At 38.0% G+C, this 18,504-nt stretch overlaps 1 protein-coding gene across 3 annotated transcripts in view; it reads left to right on the top strand.

The window, feature by feature from the left end:
• Positions 1-18,504, top strand: part of LOC124555179 — a 159,677-nt gene that overhangs the window by 47,795 nt on the left and 93,378 nt on the right. The window lies entirely within an intron of this gene.

The following is an 18,504-nucleotide window of genomic DNA, read 5'->3' as shown; positions in this document are numbered from 1 at the left end:
AGCCATCACCACTCAAAAACTGGACTCATTGGGTATGAGATGAATGTATGGACATCTACTACCTGTTTCTTGACTGGTGCTGCCTTCTGCTGTCAATTTCCAGAATTATTTTGAAAGAAATGGTATTAAGCATAGCAGCTGCTGTCACGAATGGCTGAGCCAGTATCATCCCAGTGGCATAATTTCATGTGTGCACTCATTAGGTTTCACAGTTTGCTGTAATTCTACTACAAATACATCATGTTTGTTGAATGAGCAAGAAATTTTGGAAGCTCAAGTGGAAGAAATTGCTCAGTAACTCATCTCACATTTTTTTAAAAAAGTATAATTATTCCTTCTGTCATCATTATTTTAAAATTTGTGATATATTAAAGAAGTAAATGAAATACGAAAAATAAATCTCGAAGCTCGGTCTTTTTTTTTTTTTTTTTTAGTATGTATTACTCTTGAAGATACATAGATTACATATGTGCCAGTACTGCTTTAAATAACACCATAAATGACTGGCTTCCTAGGTCCGATATTTTTGTGGGCAGCTAGTCTTGAAAGTGCTAACTAATTCCATTGTACATCTACCAGTTCTGATTGCTGCTTTGTATTTTCTTGGGTTAATGATAGCGTGATAATTGAGAATTTATGTGAAAGTTGGTTCTCTCTGTAAATTTGTTTCACATTTGTGACCTCTCTAAAAGTGTCATTCAATTCCAGATTTACAGGTATACTCTTCAAGTTTCCTAATTTATTTGTGTACACTGTGAACCCAAACTAAACCAAAAAAAAAAATTCTGACATTTTTCAACAACATTTTCTGAGTATTTTCATGTACAAGGGACCCAGTGGGTCATTACAGAGTAATTATATTTCATTTGTTTTCTTACCCCCTTTACTTTTGTATCTTTATTGTTGCTCCGAAAATATCTGCACAGCAATGAACGTATCAACAGTATGTAGTGTGTGTCTTGTTTAGAAATATATTTGCTCCATTAACTTGCAGTTCTTGCTGTTGACAACAGTAATTCCCTCTTTACTCTTTGCCTTCAAACGTACATTCAATCTGTGTGGTTCTGTCTCAGGTTTGTTTTCTGACAGTGTTAGTTATGTTAACAGTAATACATGGCAGTGTGGATAAGTTTACAGATGAAGAGTTGGGTGATATGCAGCTTTTGTATGGATTCACTGAGTTCAATGGAAGAACAGCACAACAGTACTATGCTGAGCTGTTTGTGCAGTGATGGCAACAACATTACAGTATTTTTACATGTCAGGGTAGTTACTCTATGTTTGTGTTGTACACTCTAATAATTGCATGTTATAGGCTTTTTCATTATCGAAAAGGTATTTTCACATAAACGTATATGGTGAGGTGTCAAACTGAATAATCATAATTACATCATTACTTAATAATGAGCCCTCAGAGATTGCATATTTCTTACGATGTACTCAAAAAAATACCCTTGAACAACTTCCAGAATTTCATAGTTGGAATGCAGGTTCAACTTGTATAATAATGAGAAGACTATTTTTTTTTCCTTTGTATCCACCCACTAGCATGCTTAAATAAAATATAAAAGGCTTATCACAGTTTGTTGCCTCCCATGTTTTTCTTTCCACTCTTCCATACATTGTTCTAGAAAACATTCTTCAGTTGCTGGATTTGTCAGTTTGCGTAGCTGTTCAAGTGTGTTTGATGTTTGTGTGACAGCAAATTTTATCTGCTCATTGTGCATAAAAACCTAAAGGTATTTCATGTACTGCGCCTAACACATTGAGTGAACTTTTGGTTCCTCCATACCACATAAATCTCAATGTGTGTAACTTGTCTGTTATCTATGGTAAATGCCATAAATTTAGTCTGAGTTATAAGTGACAGAGAGGGGAAAAAGCTGCTAACCATCTACCTTGCAGAAGTTCTCTGAAGCAAACAGCAGGTAGTTGTGTGGGTCCTCGTATTTTGCAAAAATAGTGTTGAGACTGACACAACAGATCATCTGAAATCAGGGTCAGATGTTTTTGAAATATACTTTAGTTAGTAGCACTGAAGGACATTTCAACTTTGTTTGTATATAAATTTCTGCTGTTAGACTCTCTAATGTTATCACCGGAACACGGGTTACATCACATGTACCCAAAGTTGACATCAAACGACACAGTGTTCACAACAATCAACAAACAAGTGAGCCTACAATACATTTGCTCGCAACCCTAGCCAAAAAACGAGTGCTCCAAGGCACCTGCGTGACCTCTATTTATACTTTTGTTAACAATTACCTACAATGAAAATTACAATTTTATGTAAAATCACAATTAAGAGTTAAACTGAATATGAGATACACATTGCTAAAAATTTACAATCACAGTGCTGAACAAGGTGAACCTATTTTCAACTTAGTTATGAATTAATGTAACATTTTCTGACTGATTATGTTACAGGTAACAATTACATTTCTAAATTTGTTTATAACAAATCAACTAGTGGCTGAATTTTAGTGCTAACATATATCGGAGATTCAATTAACATGCTTTATTTATATGTTCTATTTAATTTTCTGTAGTAATTTTATAATGATAGGTTTACTGGTACATCCTGACCATGTGCTACATTTCTTTCGATTAGTTACAGTATTAATTTCACATTTATATTGTGTTTTTCACATAAGAACAATGTTAATCAGCAAAACATCATTTTCGAGTTGTATGTATACTGAAATAGTGGTTATTTTTGTATGTAATTTGGAAACAGGTCACTTTACAATTGGGCAATTAGGACTGGTGTTTATCTTTAATGCTCTCCGAGGGGTTCTGATAGGTAGCAATGAGATACAGTAATATTTCGATAGTGACCTTGCCTTCCTCCTACTAGATAACAGAGTACTGCGTTTTTGTAGTTGAAGAAGGTAATTGCTAGGGCATTCCTGGAAATAGTGTGTGTAAATTTTGATTCAACTGTAGGGAGGAATGACACATTTCCATTCACAGGTGGCACTGAAATTCAATATGCAATTAAAATGAATGAATTTTTGCCTAGGTCTGCCTGCTTTTCCAGATTCCAATGCTTTTCCTGATCAAACCATCAGTTTTTTCATAGATAACAGATGTTATGACACAGTGAGCCTGTCCTAGATACAGATTAATTTTTGAGGAAACATTCTTTTTGGCGTTATTTATGCCCCTCCAGCAAATCTAAGTACGCCATGGAAGTTCTTTAGACAGAGGACATGTGACAGTGAATGTTTTGTTCTCCAATAATCGCTACAGTAAAATCTGCCTTGACATTGTTTCACTTTGTGTACATCTGCTTCTGACATTATGGTGTACATTTATTACTTACCTCGCTTCCAGAGCAATGAAAGAGCAAGAAAGGCACATAAGTCTACTGAACCCTTCCTTGCATTGGGGTATGGGTGGGGAATATAATGGCACTGGTTTCCAGGTGTGTTTAGTACTTTGCTTGGTAATGTACTTTTCCTTGACTAGTCATAATATAGGACATGATTCTTTGCAGCATATGGCTGTAACAGACTTGTTTCTTTGTTATGTGCTTGATTTTTTCACACTCTGAGATTTTATTAATAAATTATATTTTCATTTTTTATGTAAATCAGTTGTTCACCAAAGTTCTCGCCCTGCACAAAATAACTGTGTCATTGAAAATTTAATGTTGTCATGGCGACACCACAATCAAGTCCAAATCCAAAGGCTACGCAAGCATAGAATTTTCCATGTAATCAAATATCAGATATTTCAAGAACCTTCTTGAAACAGTAAATACTAGATAACAAATAATTGCTGATGATTGGGTTTGAACTGGCAACCCACAGCACGCCAGCCAGCGACGCTTATCACTGGACCACACTGCATGTGCTAGAACTCGTGGCAATATTTTTTTGTTCAAAAAGTAAACAGTATTTTCAAAACACACTGAATTAATCTTTCCTAAAATAATAATGTTTAGAGGCTAGCATGTGAAATAACAACTGCACACTGATGTTTATAAAATTGCAACATCTGTGACAAACATGCAGGGGAGAGAAATTTAATTTTAAATTCTTTACACCACATATACTTCATTCTACACTAATTATTTTGAAAATTGCAAGACATGGAAAGAATTCAGTCACAGTTGTAGAATGTATTGGTAGATGCTGTCTGTGCACAGATTAGTATAGTATATAATTTTGACTGAATAGATGTGTAACTTGTATTCTAAAGGTAAGGTTCATTTAGTCATAAAATAATGTACTAGCCTGAATGTATGACTAGCTACTTTAACCACTCTGCATAGAAGTTCTCGGTCTTGGAACAGAACCAGTTGACGACAACTGTCTTCAGTTCAATATCATCTTCAAACTATTGCTCCCCAGCAATTATTTCAAGTGCAAGAAGAAAAAATAGCTAGTGGATACAAGGTTGAGACTGTAGGGTGGGTGGTTGAAAAGTTCCCAGCAAAAATGATGAATCTTAAAGTATGGGCCATGGTTTGTTGATGTGCACTCTCCTGGAGGAGAACTATGCTGTACTACAGTTCCCCATGCTGTCAATTGTGGCTGGCACATCTCAAATTTGCAAGTGTTTTTTGATACATGTAATCTATAATAGCAGATGCACATTCCATTAAATTCACCAAAAGAACACCCTGTTTCTCCCAGAAAACAGTAGCCACATTTTTTGTTTCTGAGTTAAGGAATTGCTTGCGTTTCTTTGGCATTGTTGATGTTGATTGGCACCACTGCATTTACTATTATTTTGATTCTGCATTGGTGTAGGATATCAGTGTTCTGTTGCTCATTGCACTATGGGTAAACAAATTGTCTCCATCTTGTCAATAGTGGTACATAAATGCCTGTCCATTTGACATTCTTTGCTCTCTGTGTTTGTAATCATTTTTGGTATCCACCTCGCACACAATTTGTGATGTTTCAGCTTTCGTATGAAAATTGTTTACATAGCAAGGTGACCAATGTTTTGAAATTTGTCAATCAGAGCACAAATTGTCAGTTGTCAGTCGTATCATAGTTGTTTTTCTCTCTTTTTTTTTTCTACATGTTGGTACAATTTTATCAGTCATGATACTTGGCCTACCATTCTGCTCATCATCATGCACATTTGTACAGTCACTTTTTAAAATGTGACAAACATTATCTGGCCTTTCCTTCACTATTTACAATAAACACCTAAAATAGACACAACTCCTGATGAATTCGTCTAGCTGTAGATCATTTTGCATACAAAAATTGAATTATAGCATATACCTTTATAACTGGTGAAGCAACAGTTTTTTGAAGGAAGTCATTGTTGTTTGTTTTCACATGTAGTCAAACAACTACTGAATCAGAACAATGACTTCTGTGGCTGTGTAAACAAACAGTAGTTGGCACTGAATTTGTACAACTTTCTCTGAGCTGTCATCTTTTGAATATATACAAATAGCCCTTACTTTTTTAATATATCTTTAAATTCTTATTAATAAATTAAGTCATTCTGTCATGTTTTCTCTATACCATTATTTCACAATAGAGAAAGTAAAATTGTTAGTGCACCTCATCAGTATCAAAGCTGCTGAGTGAACTCAAATGGGGAAGAACAGTTGACCTCCCGGAAATAGAATTGTCATCCTGTTACACTTTTGGCTCACATTGGAAGTGATGCTATGTCAGTTTTTGTGTGTGTGTGTGTGTGTGTGTGTGTGTGTGTGTGTGTGTGTGTGTGTGTGTAATTAGTGAATAGAAGGGCATCCAACATGAGTTTTCTGACCCGTCAAAATCAACAGTTTGAAGTCATTGACAGCTGGCTTGACTAGTGGCAAATGTGCCATAGCTCCAGTTTCCAATGTGCAGAAACTGCAAACACCTCAGACCTCAATGGACCAGTGAATGCCATTGCTCCTGTGTTCAGCAGCATTATGTAGTGTTTTTGAAGCCGTCCTGCTTCAACCTCTCCTACTAAGAAGTACTATGCATGAGTGATTATATAGCAGGCTGAGGACTCTTTGTCAAACATGTTTTATTTTGTGATGAATGCTGTATGTGTGTTAGTAGTTTTGGTGAGATGATTTGAACATTGACAGCTTAATAATAAGAGCTTTGAATCTTGACAGTCACATGTATCATCATTGCTACTGCAGTTTTAAAGAGAATTGACTGGAAAAAATTCAGTTCTCACATGCAACAGAAAATGGTATCTTACATCAGTGTCTGTCTGTAGATTGTGGAGATAAGTGAATGCATCCTGTAGGCCAGTCTTGTCAGTTAGGTTTCCCCCATGTTCAGTTGGTGGGGTATTGTACATGTCAGTACAGTGTGAGTCAGATACTGCTGGAAAGATAGGTTGTGGTGGTGAATGCCACCCTAAAATGGGAAACTGGGCAGCGACTCCGTATGATACTGACAGATACTCGTCTCTGTTTGCCATTTGTCAAGTATAGTCGAGCACTACCACAGTTGAAAAAAGTGAAAACGTGATTCATTTGAAAAGATTGACTGTTACAATTCAGCACGCTCATCAGTATTCACAGCTCTGATGCATGAGTATGTGTTGGAGACATTGAGAGACACTGTCGGTGGCCTGTAGCCATACTCCAGTGGCACATTAACATAGTAGGAGTTGTGATGGGGTTGAGGTGTGTATCTTCCCTTTCACTAGTCCTGTTCCACAATGCACAGATGATGTGGACGTGGCTCTCAACTTAATACAGCCAGTATGCCAACATACCTGTACTCTCAGCTTATTTGTATGACTGGCAGCTTGACAGCAGGATAAACCTACTGATTGTATGTGAGTAGTTGTGTCATGTGCGGAGTTGTCAGCCTTTTCTCTGACAACATCTGACTGCAGTGAGGTGTGATGGGTCTCAAGAAGCATTTGTGCAACATCGGTATTCCTTTTCCCTGCTCAAGATCCTCTTTTTTGTATCCATACTTTGACAATGTAGAAGTGGCCGCGCGGAGTAGCCGTGCAGTCTGAGGTGTCTTGTCATGGTTTGCACATCTGTCCCTGTCAGAGGTTCGAGTCCTCCCTCGGGCCTGGGTGTGTGTGTGTGTGTGTGTGTGTGTGTGTGTGTGTGTGTGTGTGTGTGTGTGTGTGTGTGTGTGTGTTGTCCTTAGTGTAAGTTAGTTTAAGGTAGGTTAAGCAGTGTGTAAGCCTAGGGAGCAATGACCTCCATAGTTTGGTCCCTTAGGAACTTACCACAAAAAAAAAAAAAAAAAAAAAAAAAAAAGGGAAGTAGAGGTATATAGTAATGTGGGATTTGGATGAGGGGTTTAAGGGTTTCCTTGTTGATGAGACTGGTGGCATACCAGACAAGCTGAAAATTTGGCAGTAGTTTTATGTGTTCATGGAGAAACAGTAATCTCAGGAAAAATACGAGTTTGTTGATTGAATTCTTTTGTTTCTTTTGACAGTTCAGCAGTAAAGTTTGTAACTAGGAGATAATAAATAGTTCTTCATGAAAATTCGGAACATTTTTCCTACAGATTTTGGTAGCTCTGTCCGAAATCCACTGAACGAGTATGAGACAGTTTTGCTGCCCAACCTATGACATTTACAATGAACTTTTCTGAGCACTGTTTTGCCCGCGACGACATAGCGACATGTTATTGTGTTGACTGTATATATATGACAAGGATGCACATTTTAAAAATAACTATCAGTAGCAGAGTGATACAAGGAGAAATTTTGAGCATTACAAAAGGGAAAATAGATGAAGAAAAAAGAAGAAAAACTTTAGAAATGCCAAAGTTAGGTGAAATCAGAAAAGTAAATAAAAATATAAAGTCTGTGCTGCTTAAGACCATCGAATCTCTACATAAGTTAATTTTCGGAACAGTTCGAGATGATAGAAGAAATTGGAAATGCTCGAGAGAATTTTCCGGTTTTATTTTTCAATCACCATCTAATGAACTTGAGCTAAGAAGTCATTCATTGAAACATCATTTTCAGAAGCAGAGTTAGGAGCAATCTGCAATACACCACATATAGATAGTGGGGTGAAAAATGAAATGAGTACTGTGATACATTGTTAGTTATCCAACATTGACAAACTTGCGGTGAAAATTAATGATAATCTAGAATCTAGAATGTGAAGAGGATGGTGATGATGCCAATCGTGAAGAGTAGGATACAATCCAAATGTGTAGATAAAAGATTGAATTAACTCAAAAAGAAGACTGAAAAAGATTCCAATTTAGAAACAGGTGATAAAAGTGAAACAAGATTCCCACCACATTTACAAGATCAGTGTAAATTTTCTTGGTCATTTCATGATGTTTGAGGTTAACTTAAGTCATTTAGTGATGGTGATGGATATCCAGTTAAAAAGTGATCATGGACTTTGAGGAAACAGCGTTTTTAGTGGGCTGGAGTGAACTCCAAACACTTTGTTTTCGCAAAAAAAAAAAAAAAAAAAAAAAACTTGAAAGTTTGGCTATGCTTTTGATTCTGGGTGAGAGGGACTGCACTGAAGAAAGCTCTGCAGGAAGAATTCAATGTGATAACAAGTGCTGCAGAGATTCACCAGCTGCTGTCTCAACAAGAGAAGAAACAGGAATAGTCTCTTGAAGAATATCTTCTCATAAGGAAGGAAATTGCCAGTCGTGCTGATGTTGATAACTATTCACTTCTTCATTGTGTGGTTGACAGGATAGAAGACGACTCAGACACAAAACTTCTACTTTATGATGCTGGAAGTGTGAAAAAGTTTAAGGAAAAAAAATTAAGCATTACAAAAGAGCTATGAAGTCATTGCCTAATGAAATAACAAAAGTTACAACAATGAAAATTATTTAAACTTCAGTAAGAAAGATGCTAAAGACTCGAGTAACAGAAATACTAAAAGTGCAGCTTTGAATCAAAACCAACAGTGTTTCAGTTGTGCTGCAATTGGTCACAAGTCAAGTGATTGCAACCACAAGAGCAAGGGAATGAAATGCTTCAACTGCAAAAAGTTTGGCCATGTCTCATATGAATGTATGAAGGAGAAAAATAATCAAAAGGTGACTTTGAATGCCAATGCTGTTAAGAAGAGTACTAACAACTATTTAACAATACTTCAGAGCCCCTGGAGTCCCAATGTTTGGTGCAGTGTGTTGGGTACCCGTATAATTGGCTCATACTTCATAGACAGTAATGTGAATGGTCGAATGTCTAGTGACTTTTTAGATATTTTGCCAATACTACTGGAAGATGTCCCACTTTAAACAAGAATGGATATGTGGTTTCAACACAATGGCTATCCAGCACATTATTCATGGATATATCATAAAGTTCTAAATCATCGATATTCTGATTGATGGATTGGATGAGGTGGTCCTCATGAGTGACCTACGCGTTCACCCGATTTGATGCCTCCCAATTTTTTTCCTGTGGGGAAAATTAAAAGAGAAATGTTACATGGATGTACCTACAACCACTGCAAATATGAACCAGTGAATTATTGCTGAATGTATTAACATTATCGAAGAGACACTGAGAGATTTAGCATTATCGAAGAGACACTGAGAGATGTAGCATTGTCTTTCAGAAATAGGGTTTCATTGTGTATTGCAATAAGTGGTCACCATTGTGAACATATGCTTCAGTAAAGCATGAAGATTTGTGAGAGGCAAGGGGACTCACCTAAGATAAGCACATCGGTGGTGAGAGGCAAGGGGATTCATCTAAAACAAGTGCTCTGATTGTGACAGGCAAGGGGACTCATATAAAAAAAATCCCGAAGGGAACAAAATACTACTATGTCCACATTGTTGTTCCTTGGTAATGCTAAATGTAGTTGTTAGTGCATTGATAAACAAACCAGTGACCTGTTCCATCCACTTTCCACTTCACCACCCAGTAGTATGGACACTTTAATGTGTTATGGTCTGGAGAACCACATTGGTTTGCTATAAAACGTGGTGTCACATTACAGAATGTAAGAATACTGCCCTTCCTTCTTCCTGGGATCCTAATCTGTTGGGTAATTTCTTGAGATACTATCACATTTCAATGGATTGTAACCTATTTTGATTTGTGTCAATTACAGCACCATCATCATGCAACAGTAAAATAGTTCCATACAAAAGTTACACATTTTTTCCTGGAGAATCCGAATCAGCAATAAAAATTGGGGGTTCTTATTGAAGATTTCAGAGTTGACTCCCCTACCAGCTGCTAGGGGTGGAGCAGGATGGTAGAGTGTAGCGTCATTGTATATCCCCCTTTGAGACAAGCAACTGTTATTAAAACCCTTTTTGTAATCTGATGTGTACTTTCACTCATATTTCCCCAAACAGTTTTAACCACCCCACCCTGTATAGCACGCCCAGAAGATTGTCACCAGGAGAGAAAGAAATTGTTGACAACCAAGTCCAGGAATAATAGAACTCAGTTCATCTGGATATGCTAGCCAGGCTGTAGTTGTAAAAAAGAAAAATGGAAATTATTGGGTCTGTAAAGACTACAGAAAATTAAACAAGATCACAGTGAAAGATCTTTATCCACTGCCCATTATAAAAAATCTCTTAGATAAACTATAAGAGGCCTGTGTGTTTTCCACACTAGACCTCAAGAAAGTTTTTTTTATTTTTATTTTTTATTTTTTATGTCGAAGAAGAAAGACGAAAACAGACCTAGTTTGTGAGATACTCAGGACAGTTTCAGTTCAAAAGGGTACCTCAAAAGGGAAAATAAGTACACTAGACTCTCTCGCTAATCCGGCCATCCCTTGTACATATGGGTGCCGGATTGTTGAGAGTGTCTTAAATTTAGTGCAAAATAGGCGTAATACTTTATTAAATCCAAAGAGGCATTCATTCTCATAGAAAACTATATTCTTGAGCGTATACTTATACAGTAGTATCCCTCACTATCAAACATGCCCCAGATTGTTCAAACAAATTTCGGGCTTGCAGCCGGTTGTCGTTCAATACTTCGCACGATATTTCAACTGGGCACCTGCCAGTCATCTTCAGGTGAGCCGTCGCAGACTGGCAAAAACGTCCTCCGTTCTGCAATATATAGCGTACTGTAACTATTCTGCACATGCGTCGAAAACTTGATAGTTGAACCACACTGCCCGCCGGCAGCGCCCTCGCTGGTGGAATAGCGGAACTCAGTTGCCCTCTACGTTGCTGTTTGCCACGGCTGTCGACACACTCTGTCGTCTACGATTTGAGCAAATCGTGGAGATGATGGGATTGCATGCATTGTCCAGCTGGTAGCCGCTGCCACGGTTTAACAGATTTTCCGCCAGTCGTATTTCTACGGATTCTCTAATAATGGAGTCCCAGAAAGACGTTGCTGTGGACAAAATCATTGTTTTCTCATACTCCATTGAATGTCCAGTAGAAATACAATGTTCAGCAATAGCGGACTTGATTGGCTGGAAAAGGCGGGTGTAACGTTGATGTTCAGTGCAGCGTTCTTTCACGGTGCGTGTGGTTTGACCTATGTAAGCCATACCACATTGGCACGGTATCTTGTAAATTCCGGCCTTTCGTAGTAACAGATTGTCCTTAACTGATCCCACAAGGTCCGCAATCTTCGATGGTGGGCGGAAAACCACTTTTACCTGAAATTTTCGGAGGATTCTTGCTATTTTAAACGAAGTGTTGCCAACGAAAGGAAGAAAAGCTAAAGATTGTTCTGGCATGTTCTCTCCTCTTTATTCACTTCCTGCTTCTTAGTTTTAACTGTTAGTGCCCTGTTAATCTGCCGGATGGAATACCCATTTTCGGTGAATACTGTCTTTAGATAGGCGAGTTCTTGAGGTAAGCTATCTAGATCTGAAACAGTATGAGCTCTATGAACAAGTGTTTTAAGCAAACTCATGGTTTGCGATGGGTGATGGCAACTCGATGCTTGCAGGTACAAATCAGTATGAGTGGGTTTCCGGTAAACTGAATGCCCTAGAGAACCATCATTCTTCCTTCGAACCAGGACATCCAAGAAAGGCAAACAACCATCTTTCTCTATTTCCATGGTGAACAGGATGTTGCTATGAATGGAGTTGAGGTGATGTAGAACCTCCATTAATTTACCTTCTCCATGAGGCCACACTATGAAAGTGTCATCCACATACCGCCAAAAAACTGTTGGCTTCAGGGCAGCTGATTCAAGCTCTCTCTCTTCAAAATCCTCCATAAAAACGTTGGCCACCAAAGGAGACAGGGGACTACCCATGGCGACACCGTCAGTCTGTTCAAAATATTCTTGATTAAACATAAAATAAGTTGAGGAAAGAGCGTGCCTGAACAAAGCAGTGATATCAACAGGAAACATGTTACCAATCAGTGTCAAAGAATCTGCAAGAGGAAGTTTTGTAAAAAGTGAGACCACATCAAAACTTACTAGAAGGTCTGCGCTGCTAAGATGAAGAGCCCCCAGTCTATTGATAAAATCAGCTGAGTTTCGTATGTGATGTGAGCACTTGCCTACGAAAGGTCTCAGTAAGGAAGCAAGATGTTTAGCTAAATCATATGTAGGAGCTCCAATGTTGCTCACTATTGGACGCAGAGGAAGACCCTCTTTATGAATCTTTGGAAGGCCATACAGTCTTGGAGGTACACAACCATGTGGTCTTAACCTCTTGATGGTCTCTTGCGGTAAGGAGGAGGAATTTAATAGTGCTGAAGTTTTTCGTTGCACACGTCCTGTAGGATCGTAATCAATCCTCCTATAGGTAGAGTCACTTAGCAGACCATACATCTTATCTTTATACTCACCACGAGGTAACAAAACAGTTGCATTACCTTTGTCAGCTTTCAATACCACTACGTCAGGGTCCTCTCTCAGATTTCGTAATGCAGCCCTTTCTGCAGAGATTAAATTACTGCATTGAGTAGGAACCTTCAACAGAGCACAGCAAATTTCCCTTCTTATTTCGTCTGCAGCATCCAAAGGAAGACATCATACAGCTTCTTCAACACCACTCAAAATACTTATTAATGGCGGTGCTGTAGGTGTAGGTGCAAAATTGAGTCCCTTGCTTAATACAGACAGCGTAGCGTTGTCCAAATTCTTCTCCGTGAGATTGACAACGGAACGTCGTACCATTATCCCTTCTGGCGACGGCTTCTGTGGCAACAGTCTATCAAATTTTGAAATCTGCCGACAATTAGCATCATTGTGGATCCACTCGAACTTGGCCGAAGTCACTCCATCAACCCAGTCCCATGATACAGGAGAAAGATACCTTGCAACCTTCAGATGTAACTGGTAAAGTTCTGCTGAAATAGCATCTAACCTTCGTCTTGTATAGCAAATCCTCTCCTTGACAATAGAATGACTAGCCTTCTCAGTAATCTTCCCTGAAGTAGCGGTCTTTTTTTGGCGGTATGTGGATAACACTTCCATATTGTGGCCTCATGGAGAAGATAAATTAATGGAGTTTCTACATCACCTCAACTCCATTCATAGCAACATCCTGTTCACCATGGAAATAGAGAAAGATGGTTGTTTGCCTTTCTTGGATGTCCTGGTTCGAAGGAAGAATGATGGTTCTCTAGGGCATTCAGTTTACCAGAAATCCACTCATACTGATTTGTACCTGCAAGCATCGAGTTGCTATCACCCATCGCAAACCATGAGTTTGCTTAAAACACTTGTTCATAGAGCTCATACTATTTCAGATCTAGATAGCTTACCTCAAGAACTCGCCTATCTAAAGACAGTATTCAGCGAAAATGGGTATTCCATCCGGCAGATTAACAGCGCACTAACAGTTAAAACTAAGAAGCAGGAAGTGAATAAAGAGGAGAACATGCCGGAACAATCTTTAGCTTTTCTTCCTTTCGTTGGCAACACTTCGTTTAAAATAGCAAGAATCCTCCGAAAATTTCAGGTAAAAGTGGTTTTCCGCCCACCATCGAAGATTGCGGACCTTGTGGGATCAGTTAAGGACAATCTGTTACTACGAAAGGCCGGAATTTACAAGATACCATGCCAATGTGGTATGGCTTACATAGGTCAAACCACATGCACCGTGAAAGAACGCTGCACTGAACATCAACGTTACACCCGCCTTTTCCAGCCAATCAAGTCCGCTATTGCTGAACATTGTATTTCTACTGGACATTCAATGGAGTATGAGAAAACAATGATTTTGTCCACAGCAACGTCTTTCTGGGACTCCATTATTAGAGAATCCGTAGAAATATGACTGGCGGAAAATTTGTTAAACCGTGGCAGTGGCTACCAGCTGGACAGTGCATGCAATCCCATCATCTCCACGATTTGCTCAAATCGAAGACTACAGAGTGCATCGACGGCCGTGGCAAACAGCAACGTAGAGGGCAACTGAGTTCCGCTATTCCACCAGCGAGGGCGCTGCCGGCGGGCAGTGTGGTTCAACTATCAAGTTTTCGACGCATGTGCAGAATAGTTACAGTACGCTATATATTGCGGAACGGAGGATGTTTTCGCCAGTCTGCGACGGCTCACCTGAAGATGACTGGCAGGTGCCCAGTTGAAATATCGTGCGAAGTATTGAATGACGACCGGCTGCAAGCCCGAAATTTGTTTGAACAGTCAATTTGCCGGGAAAATTTTAAAATTCACATGCCCCAGATTTTTAGTTGTCACAATTGTGATACGTGATGGCCGTATACTTTATCACGCAACGACTTTACAAGCATTAAATCGGTACTGTATGTTGCATAATGCACTCCACCTAGATGTCTGCAGTAACAGCACCAACAGTGTGACGTATCTTCACGTTATTTCCCCCTGTGCCCTCTTCTTCATCACTTTAATCATAACTTTTCTGCGCGCTTTTGATTATCTTTTCGTCTTTTAAAATTTGATCGTAAATTGTTGCTCCTCCAACATTGTACTCAGCAGCAATGGCTTCCTATGAAGAGCCTCAGTTCACCTTATCTCTAATTTCGAGTGTCTATTTGATGTGTAACATAAGGTCTTCCTTTTAAAAGCCTTGATACTGAACAGTAAAAAAGTGACAATTTCAAACATGTATAGTATTTTTTAACATTGTATTTAACTAACAACATTGTTGCACATGAGAACTCATTAGTGCATGCGTCGTCATTCCTGCCTGAACGACTAGAGGCTGGATGTGAGCCGGATTACTGAGAGGGTGGACTACTGAGGCCCACATTAGCGAGAGCCTAGTGATCCAGTTAAAAAATTATAGTCCAAAACATGAAACTGAACTACACATGGACACAAGAAAAGAAGGTTTTGCAGCTGCGTTGTTACAGATATCTCCTGGTGATGACATGTTCCGTCCAGCCTCATATGTTAGTCAAAAGGGCACCTCAAGAGGAAGAATAAGTAGTCATGAACTTGAAGTCTTAGTGATTGTTAAAGCCTTAAGGATATTCTGGGTGTATTTGCTAGGAATACATTTTAAAATTGTAATGGACTGCACTGTATTCCAAAGAAGGACTTGTCACCAAGAATATCAAGATGGGCTGTAGCCTTGGAAGAGTATTCCTACACTAGTGAACACCAGTCTTCTTCTAGAATGAAAAATGTAGATGCCTTAAGTCATTGTGTAAATTTACTGTTTGGTTTCACTGATAGTTTAATAGGTAGGATCAGGAATGCCCATGAGAATGATGATGATTTAGCAGCAATTGGGAGCATTCTCAAAGAATGGCCTTATGAAAACTTTTTAATGAGAGATGGAATTCTTTCCAAGTTCTATGACAGAAGAGATACTTTGGTGGTTCCACACACTATGCACCGTGAAATCATCAAGCTTGTGTATGAGAGAGGTCATTATGCAGTTAACTCAACTGAGGAGGAAGTAAAACAATATTATTGTATACCACATTTGACTGGCAAGGTGAAAAGAGTGATCTCAAATTGTTTAAAAAGTTTAATTGTGAATAAGAAATCAGGAAAGAAGAAAGGATTCATTCACCCTTTATTAAGATAAAGTGACCCATTATATACTTATCACATGTATCATATTGGATCTCTTCAATCAACACACAAAGGATATAACCACATTCTAAGTGTTATTGACACATTTACCAAGTTTACCTGCCTGTATCCTACCGAGACTGCAAAATCAACAGAAGCAATTAGTGGAGAACACTAATTTTGGAAATCCAACCCAAGTAAATTACTGATAGAGGGACTTGCTTGACTTCTCAAGAATCCAAGGAGTACTGCATTACTGAAAGAATCGAACATATTTTAATAGCAACAGGGCTCTCTAGAGCCAGTGGAAGATTGGAAGGATCAATTCTACTTTGGCTAAAATCATTGCTAAGTTTAATATTGATAGTGCTAATGAATGGTACAAGGTGATACCATCAGTTCAATGTGCTATGAATTCAGCATACAACAGAAGTATTGGGAAAACACTATCTAGACTTTTATCAGTTAAGATGCACACACAGACTGATCTTCATGTCACAAAATTATTATTAGAAGACAGTATTAATTCATTTGAAGAAAGACACAGTAAACTGAAAATAAAAGGTAAGGTACAGATCAGCAAGGTACAAGAAGAAAGTTGACATCAGAAGAAGGCTTCAAAGAACAAGGTTGGTAACCTGGTTGCAATAAGTTAAACATGAATTGGACCAACACTAAAGCTAAAGGCCAAGAATTTAGGTCCCTATTGAGTTACAAAAGTTAAAACTAATTATACCTTCGATGCATGCCGAGTAGTTGATAACCTTGAGGGTCCCAGGACTAAATCATCATTTGCTGTATTCATGCAACTGTGGTCAAGTGACTGCTCATCATGAGGTGGACGATTGTCAGGATGATCAAATGTGGGATTGAGATAGGAGATTTAAGGGTTTCCCTGCTGACAAGACTGGTGACACACCAGGGAAGCTGATGTTGGGCAGTAGTTTTGTATGTTTATGAAGCAACAATATTCACAGAAAAAAAAAAAACCGAGTTTGTTGATTGAGTTTTTTTTGTTTTTTTTTTTTTGACAGTTCAATACAAACATTTGTAACTAGAAATTCTTCATGAAAATTGGGAAAATTTTTTCTACAGTAATGTTAGTGTAATCACCGTGAAATCTGAATCTGCCAAATTGCTCCTCACATTTGATGTATTATGTTTTCCAGGTGCTGTAATTCTTATAAACATCAGTATATTTTGTGCACTGAACGATGTTAAATATATGTAGAGTTGTGCTTGTTTAGCTGTGTTAAATAATAATTTTACTTTGTTAAAATTAAGTAATAATTAACTGTTTCACTATTTAAATTCTCACAGCATCATAGTTAAAATGTCAGTCGTCACTGTTGGTGGTGGAACTCGTCTATGTCTTCAAATACTAGGTCAGATTAGCTGTAATTAAATTTTGCCTGTCAAAAACGTCTGATGTAATGTTTACTTTTCATAGCATTGACAATAATACAAATATATGTTATGCCAAATTGTACACTGATGGTACACTGCCTTTCTAAGCAAGGCCAGCTGAGATTTCTCAAATAGGCCCAACCACAGAATTATGGACATTTTGTAATGGCCATCAGACATGCCATTGAATCTGTAATTTATGTTGGTAAAAGTATAGCAGTCTTGACATTTTACTTCACTCATTGCTTTCAGACAGTGAAAACAAGCACAGTAGTATGATTACAGCCCTTAATTAAGTTTAGATTTTACTTTAGCATTAGTCAAAAACTTTTAAGAATCACTATGTTTTCAATCCATTGTAGTCCTGAAAAAGACACACAATAGCCGCACAGGATCTAATATATTGTAACAAGTTTTTGTGATGTGCAACTGTTGTAAGGGAATTCAGTTGCCATCAGCCAAAGAGATGAAACAAGGACATTTCTAAAAATTCAATTGTCATCTTTTCCAATAAGGATTTTGTGTAAACTTCAGCGTGCATTGCATTGGTGGCAGTCTTTAAGATTTCTCATGAGAGCCTCTGTTAGAAAGATTTGCAGTTGGACTGCGCAACTGAGGAAAAGGGGGCATAATATTTGAGTCATACGTAGATACAGTACTTCGAGAGCATACAAAGGCAAGTTGTAGCAAAAGCAGAAAAATGTGTTTCCTCCCCCTAAATTTTGAGTGTCATCTGAGGCAGCTATTCATTTGTTAAGAAGGGCTTTAATGTACATTAACTCTTCCTTGTTGTATTTGTGGAATATGCATGTGATATTCTATTTAATAGCAGATTCTGACCATTTAATTCTTCATTAAAATCAGATGCTTGAAAATGTATAAGGAAAGTGGTTGTATTGCACCTATGGCAAAGAAGTATGAGTGTGAATCAAAAGTAAGCTTCCTCAAGTTCTCCAGCAATGCTGCTATAAATTAGTCAACATAAAGAACACTATTTTATTGTGGCTTCACTTCTTTGCTTTACAAGTACTTACAATAGCAAGAAGAACTATTCTCATTCATTTATTGTAAAGAGTAGCAATCCCAGTAAAAAATTTGGTAGTTTTTGTACACCTGCTTTGAGGTCTCAGAGATTGTTATGCTAGAATGCTGATACTTGAAAATACTTACTTCTTGTGGAAGACTTGTCGAGCCAGTATAATTTTAATCATACATGAAGCACACACTTTGAAGTTTTTA

The sequence above is a fragment of the Schistocerca americana genome, chromosome X (assembly GCF_021461395.2).
Source record: "Schistocerca americana isolate TAMUIC-IGC-003095 chromosome X, iqSchAmer2.1, whole genome shotgun sequence".
NCBI lineage: Eukaryota > Metazoa > Arthropoda > Insecta > Orthoptera > Acrididae > Schistocerca > Schistocerca americana.
Note: the sequence above shows the minus strand (reverse complement) of the source record. Positions and strands in the feature narration are given on the sequence as shown.